We start from the raw sequence: 7,950 nt of genomic DNA, 5'->3' as shown, positions 1-7,950 counted from the left end.
AGGGACTCTTTTGCAAGGAGAAATTGCTCCTGGTACAGCAACTCAAGATTAATCAGTCCTGAGCAGAAACCGCCAAAGAGCAGGATCTTCAAAAGTGAGCTATCTGACATTTATAAGAGACATTTCTGCCGAGGTGGACAACCGACACAGAGCGGCCACCTCATGGACCAGCCATGTGCAAAGAGGTGGGATCGTTCGAACAGTGATACCAAAGGAACTGAAAACATCCACCTGTGAGGAAATTAAACAGCATGTATAGTCTGGACACGAACCATCGAGAAGATGTTTTATTATTTTCCTCTCTTCACGTGTTTTTTTTCTTCTATTTTATGTGTTCAACATAGATTGGTCAGGATTGTGTAAAATATAAAGATTACTGGTTTTATGTGTCATATCACAGTAACCTGTGATGTATTTGTGAGGTATTAGCAGAGAAGCTATGAAGATAAATTTGCTGATAGGTATAGAGCTTTGGAACTGCAATGCATTCTGGGTAGCCACCACCATGTCAGAAACCAATAAGTAATAAGGAGGAGAACCCACTAGGGAAAGCTGGAAAAAAAAACCCAAACAGAGAAGATCAGATGCATGATACGATACAGGGAGAAACAATGAGGCGTAGCAGTGGGGGAGGGGCTTGTTACATGTTCTCGAAATCTATTTGTGACGAGCAACAAGACATTAAACAACGTCTTGATGCATTCTCAATCATCCAGGAAAGTAGATCTCCAAAAGTTGATTCTGTTCATCTGGACGTAGCGTTTGTGGGAGAAACATTTCGTCATCATCAGGTGACGTCTTCAGTCTCAGCTGACTGCAGGTTTCAATCTTATAAACAGCACATTTGCATGATGACTGAAACCAGCCCACTGAAGGAACAATGGGCTGGGAGGTCAGTTCCTTAATCATAATTATGCAAATTCTCATGACCATTGATCAACAACCACTGATCAATGGCCATGAGTACCATTCACAGAGAGTTGGGGAAGGGCTGCAATCACAGCATTGTAAGATGGCGAAAGAAATGAGAGTCATGAGAATTTGCATAATTAAGATTAAGGAACTGACCTCACAGCCCATTGTTCCTTCAGTGGGCTGGTTTCAGACATTATGCAAATGTACTGTTTATAAGATTGAAACCTGCAGTCAGCTGAGACTGAAGAAGTCAAGAAGTCACCTGGATGAGTGACTGATGAAAGTACAAGAGGAAAAAAAAGAGACCTTGCATGGGATGGGGAGAATAGTCATCACACGTCGTTATCAGGGAGTTTTTTTTGTTTGGCTCCAGCCTTGGACCCGCAGCTGGCGCCGTGGTGTCCGCATGTTGATTTTTCTTTTATGCGAGCAGCTCAGGAGAATTTCAAAGCTGTTCTTTAACACTCCGACACTGGTCTCTCAATCTCCCGTTGGAGAGCCGCGAGCCTCCCCATGATGGTATCAAACTTCTGTTCCGTGGTGTTGTCATTCTTTTGATTCTGAGACCTCACAACTGCAGTGAGCCCTTCCGCGATGTGATCCAACTTTCGCTCAAGGGTCTCATTTTGAGCAGGCCTCTCTTTGATGTATCCCAATATACGCTCAATGGTGTTATGTTGAGTCTTCACGGCAGCTGTAAGCGTCTCCAAGGTGTTAACCATGCTGCGTTTGTTGTGAGAGGTCGCGCCTCGTCCCATCGCTTCAATCCCAGCGGGCAGCCTTGGGGGGGTTTGAACAGCCGGTTCCGCTCTCTTAATTCTCCGATAAGCCAGGGCCAAGCCAGCTCCGATCAGCAAGAACCCCGTTATCATGGTTCCAAATAGGTAGATATCTTCAGCGTCCTCGATCGACAGTCCCGCCAGGCACATGATCCTCCAGTTCTGCCACCCGTCCATCGTGTATCCGGCAGGGAAAGTCCCTCCAGGGCACTCGGGCTCTCCCGAGCCCAGACTTCTCGTTGAGAAAAGGGTGTCAATAGCATTCAGAGACCAGTTGATCAAATCCATAATTCTCTTTTAGGTTTTAGAGAACGACAGTGAGAGACTGTTCCAGGGAAAGTAATGCACACGAGACAAGACAAGGACACAGAGGCTAAGCAGGGAAGATAAGGGGAAGGAGGAGAGGAGAAAAGTGCGACCGCCTTCGCCAAGAGCCAAAAGAGAAAGAGACACGACATTAAACAAGTTAAAAATAACAAATGGCTTCAAGCTCACGTTCATACACATGGTGCTAAATTAAATCATTCTCAGTCAATAACCAAGGCTCTGTCATAATGCTGACATTTACAACTTTGGGAAAACTTTGGGAACCAACTACTAGATGCTCGATTACTATTTTGCCCCTATATGGCGGTCAAGAGTGGGGGCCCTGGCAGACTGATCCCCGGCTATGGGGCTGACTACTGGGACATGGAACCTCACTTTTATTCTGACTAAATAAAGTCAGGCTCACCTCAATGCACCGCTTGGCCTCTGGAACCGGCCACCTGGAGAGGGGTTGGACTGTGTTCTAGTCTATAGTAGACCTTGGCAGCAGGCAGGGGTGGGTATTCATGTATCTCCTTGGTTTGCTGCCTGTATCTTGGATTTATTTGCCAGTGGAAGAGATGATTGTTTCCCTGTAGCTTTGGATCAGAGAATGGGTACCCAGCCTTCGTGGGATGCTCGGTTGTGATCCAGCTGGCAACTCTGATGTCCTACTGGGAGACTTCAGTGCTCACATGGGCATGGGACACAGTCATTATGGGCAATGGCCATAACGGCAGTGTGACCCGGGGAGGCGTTATCAGAAGGAACCCTGATCTGAATCCTAATGATGTTCCATTATTGGAATTATGTGCAAATAACAGTTTGTCTGCAACAAACACCATGTGCAAACATAAGTGCACCAGGACACCCTAGGTCACAGGTCAATGACTGATTTTGTAATTGTATCATTGGATCTACGGCTTTAGGTTCTGGTGGAGAGAAGCTGAGCAGTCAACTGATCATTACCTGGTGGTGAGTTGTATGAGATGGCATGGGAGGACACTGGACAGACCTGGCACACCTAAACATCTTGTGAGGGTGCACCGGAAATGCCCGGCAGACACCCCTGTCTGTGAGACCTTCAACTCCCGTCTCTGGCAGAGTTTCCACAGTACTCTAAGGGTGGCTGTGGCTCCTAAAACCTCCTCTCAAATATTTGAAACATTTTTTTTATCTGAAAAAATAAAAATCAGTCAGTAACATGAAAAAAGAACTGATCTAAATTAATTTAACTGTCTCTCTTTGTGAGGACAGCGACTCCATTCCCAAGGTTTAACCATCACATCTAGGTGCCAAACGTTTACCCTCAAATGGGCCTTTTGAATGGCTAAAAACTTGTAATCAAAATGACAAACAAACATATATCTTAGAGCATAGGTGTCAAACTCTGGCCCGCGGGCCAAATTTTTTAATAAATATTAATGTTAGCCCGCGACTTTGTTCCAGTTTTGAATTTTGGTCCACTGTGTATTTGAGTTTGACACCCCTGTCTTAGAGGAAAGCTCATTCAAACCAACAAAGTTCTGAGAGTTGGAGAATTAGTCCCAAGTACATTGAAGCTGTGGTCTAATGCTTTATACCATGAACATGGGAAGTATCAGCAGTTTCCCAGTCCCACAGAATTTCTCTGCTGTATATGAACACTGTGGATGACTGTCCTTGTTGTCAGCAGACTTTTGGGAGACCCAGATCAAACTGCCTCTAGCTCAGCTTTTTTTGCTCTGAGATCAGATACAATGTGCAGATACACAAGGTAAAACAAGACACAGGAGAAATAGGCTAGCTAATCACACTCTGACTCATTGTAATACCTACAGCATCCTCTAATCTCTGCAGAGACTGATGAGCTCTGAAATTTTTCAAATAAACTATTCCTCGGTGTGGTGCCGCTGCAGAGGAGGTGGATACACCTGCACGGCAATCACCGATCACCAGCTTAACCCTTTAAAGCCGGTCGGAGCGGGCACGCTCCGTTTTGCGTAACTATTTTTAAATCCCGGTAGCTCTGCAACCACGTAAGCTAGCGCAATCATTTTTTTTGCATATGAAACCGGAGGAGTTGTACTTACATCTTATGCCATCAGCTTGTCCTCGGTCACAGTTTCCTTCCACATATAGCTTTGCAAAAACTGCATAAAAAGCACTTGCAGCAACAAAAACATAATATTCCAGAAACACGCTTTGCCGATCCGATCAGCTGTTCATAACACTTCCTACGTCCATCAGCGCGAACTTTTGCATGTCCGCCATGACCTGCCCGAAACAGGAAGTGACGTCATTTTCGCGGAAATGTAGTTTTTTTTACCATCAAGGCCTCATGAGCCTATACTGGTGTTTTTAAAAGTTATGTTTGACTTTATGACTTTCTGTGTTGTTTCTGGGATGCTTAGGACTCATATTGCACTGCTGGAAATAGTTTATTTTGATGCATATGCTGCTTTTTTTTTTTTGCAAATTTGCAGTATAATATTCATTTTCGTTTTTCCTGCAGTATATAAAAATTGGTGTATTTCAAAAATAAAACTATGAAGACACTCAAAATTTATTTCCTGTGGTGGGAAACTATTTTGTGCAACTTTTTTGTATTTACAGTTTTGAGGCATAAGCCTCTTAAATTTCTCTAACTAGAAATATATGTTAAAAAAACAAAAACGATTTTCAATTTTTTTGTAGTTTATTGCACTTTTTTGCAATTTATTTAATTACTATGCACTTAATGCAGACATATTATTAAAATCTGGGCTGTAATGGTTGTATTGATGTATAGCAACTTGAAATGCTCCCAAAAATGGCTCCACAGCATGTAAAAATATAATATAAGCTCTGGCGGACTTGGTTCTATGGTAGGTCTTAAAGGGTTAAAGTCTGTGCTCGCTGACTGCTGCGGTAGTTGCTGTCAGAACGGCGAACTGCGAGCTGAAAAGCTGCAGCCGGTGTGTACATTGCAACAGCTGTGAATAAAGATGCTGAAAAGCATGCAAACGTGGACGGGTCTGCTGTGGTTCTGTTACACTCTGCAGATCATCAGTTAGCTGTTTTACAGCTACTCTTTCAAGAACATTTGAGATAAAAGGAAGGTTGGAGATGAGCTTTTAATGAGCTAAGACAGCAGGTCACCTCGTAATTAGAAGGTTGGATCCCTGGCTGAGCAATAAGCTACACTCTGAGTTGCTATGTGTTTATCAGAGTGTGAACGTTGCACTTTTAACCAGTCACATGTAGCCCAAGTCTACATTTCAACTCTGTTAATTGTAGTAATTAATTGAATTAATTCTTTACTTACTCTCAGACCATTGGGTCTGCAGTTCAAAGAAGAAAAACTAAAACTTTCTTTTGCAAATTTTCACATTAATTTAATGGAATAATCGATTACAACCCATCAGATTCTCCCATGCTTTACTAACACTTGGCATTTTTACAGCTTTCAAATACAGTAAACTATATTAATCTTTAATCTTTTTACACATAACATGACCAAATCACATTTTCTTTCACACTTGACCAAGTGGTGCTACACTTTAAGGGCACCACAAGCGCATGGCACAACACAGAAGAGCCACCTCCACAGGACAAGACTCAGCTGTCCATCTGCATCTAAAGGTCAAAGGTCACTCTTTCGAGGATGCCAATGTTCACATTTTGGACAGAGAGGACAGATGGTTTGAAAGAGGAGTGAAAGAAGCATCTATGTCCACTGTGAGCGACCATCTTTGAACAGAGGCGGTGGTTTACGACACCAACTCTCTGCCATCTATAATCCAGTTTTGAGATCCTTCCCAGACGCCTTAACGCCCACTCACACCCTGGGCCATCTGACCTCAGGAATCCGCATGATAAGGTGGGGCCAGGTTTCACAATGAACTCACCTGAAACCCTGGCTGATTGGGACCCACACCCAGTTCCACACCTTGACTCAGGCGATTAGAGGATCATCAGGGGGTCCTTTTGTCCCTCTGTGGGGGGAAACTCCCACTGGGTTTATATCTGGGACTCTCCACCATTTGACCTTAGAACTGAAGAAGCTTCTCGGATGAAGGTGAAACGTCTTCAAGCAACTTAAAGAAGTCCAGACGCTTTTCTTTGCAAGCTCCTTAGACTACAATGACCTGGATGACTGAGAACCTTCACAGACAAACACTTTAAGGGACTAACCATAAAATTGCATGTTAAATAATGAAATAAATAGTTTAGCTTTCAATAACCTTTTTTCAAAAGGCCTGTGTTTAAGCTATACCACAGCTTTATCCTGAGATGGTCTGGTTTACTTTCTTTAACCTGACAGAAAGGCCTGAAAGCCACTTAAAATACACAACACTAAGTATGCTGTTCACAATCTTTCTAATGCTGCAATAATGTTAACAGTTGGCAGATGATGCTGTCTGATGAGAACAAAAATCTGACTGAACACCCAAATAAGACAAGTTGGACCACAACAGGAGGAAAGTTAGCTAAAAACTTATATGAGAGCTCCGCCTAAACCATTGGAAAACTCCAGGCAACCTTTTTAAGCTGGTTGAAGTAGATGTAAGGTTGTTAACAAATTAAAACCTACAATTCAAAATTTTGCCTCCACTCTAAATCCAGATGTGTTACTTAATAGGTTCAATATTAATCCTTTAAGACCTACCATAGAACCAAGTCCGCCAGAGCTTATATTATATTTTTACATGCTGTGGAGCCATTTTTGGGAGCATTTCAAGTTGATATACATCAATACAACCATTACAGCCTAAAGTTTAATAATATGTATGCATTAAGTTCATAGTAATTAAATAAATTGCAAAAAAAGTGCAATAAACTACAAAAAATTGGAAAATCGTTTTTGTTTTTTTAACATATATTTCTAGTTAGAGAAATTTAAGAGGCTTATCCCTCAAAACTGTAAATACAAAAAAGTTGCACAAAATAGTTTCCCACCACAGGAAATTTATTTTGAGTGTCTTCATAGTTTTATTTTTGAAATACACCAATTTTTATATACTGCAGGAAAAACGAAAATAAGTATTATAGTGCAAATTTGCAAAAAAGCAGCATATGCATCAAAATAAACTATTTCCAACAGTGCAATATGAGTCCTAAGCATCCCAGAAACCACACAGAAAGTCATAAAGTCAAACATAACTTTTAAAAACACCAGTATAGGCTTATAAGGTAAAAAATTACATCTCCATGAAAGTGACGTCACTTCCGGTTTTGGGCAGGTTATGGCGGACATGCGATAGTTCACGCTGATGGACGTAGGAAGTGTTATGAACAGCTGATCGGATCGGCAAAGCGTGTTTCTGGAATATTATGTTTGTGTTGCTGCAAGTGCTTTTTATGCAGTTTTTGCAAAGCTCTATGTGGAAGGAAACTGTGACCGAGGACAAGCTGATGGCATAAGATGTAAGTACAACTCCTCCGGTTTCATATGCAAAATAAATTATTGCGCTAGCTCACGTGGTTGCAGAGCTACCGGGATTTAAAAATAGTTACGCAAAACGGAGCGTGCCCGCTTCGACCGGCTTTAAAGGGTTAAATAGTTCAATTTAATTAAATAGGCATATTTAGTTTTGTTCTACACTATAAAAAATATTAAATGTAATGGTAGAAAATAATATAATGACAAGCAGTGACAAGGAATATATGCATTTATGTTGAGTGACTCTATTTTAAAGATTATACGACCTTTTAATGATTTTAACAGGTATATAAGTATAATATAAGTATATATATATAAACACACTAAAGCTTGATACAAATACAGGAGGAGCTCAAGGACAATCATCAGCTTCTATGAATCGGTTTTTCGTTTGAATGACCAGAAGCATATCAGGAAGTAGGTGTACTGAATTTATCTCTTTAAATAATTTTATAGCCATTATTTAAATTTTTCACAAACGACGGCTCCAAACAAACCAAATCTGTCAAGGTCGTACGACGAAAAATCTTGTAAAAAATCCAGATC

At 41.4% G+C, this 7,950-nt stretch overlaps 1 pseudogene; it reads right to left on the bottom strand.

Moving 5' to 3' along the window:
- Nucleotides 1–1,373: 1,373 nt before the first annotated feature.
- On the bottom strand, nucleotides 1,374–2,008 carry LOC148101092 (uncharacterized; annotated as a pseudogene).
- Between the last annotated feature and the right edge of the window lie 5,942 nt (nucleotides 2,009–7,950).

This window comes from Neolamprologus brichardi, chromosome 9, assembly GCF_056152115.1.
Source record: "Neolamprologus brichardi isolate AB-2024 chromosome 9, ASM5615211v1, whole genome shotgun sequence".
In the NCBI taxonomy this organism is placed as follows: Eukaryota; Metazoa; Chordata; class Actinopteri; order Cichliformes; family Cichlidae; genus Neolamprologus; species Neolamprologus brichardi.
This window is presented reverse-complemented; position numbering and strand designations above follow the sequence as displayed.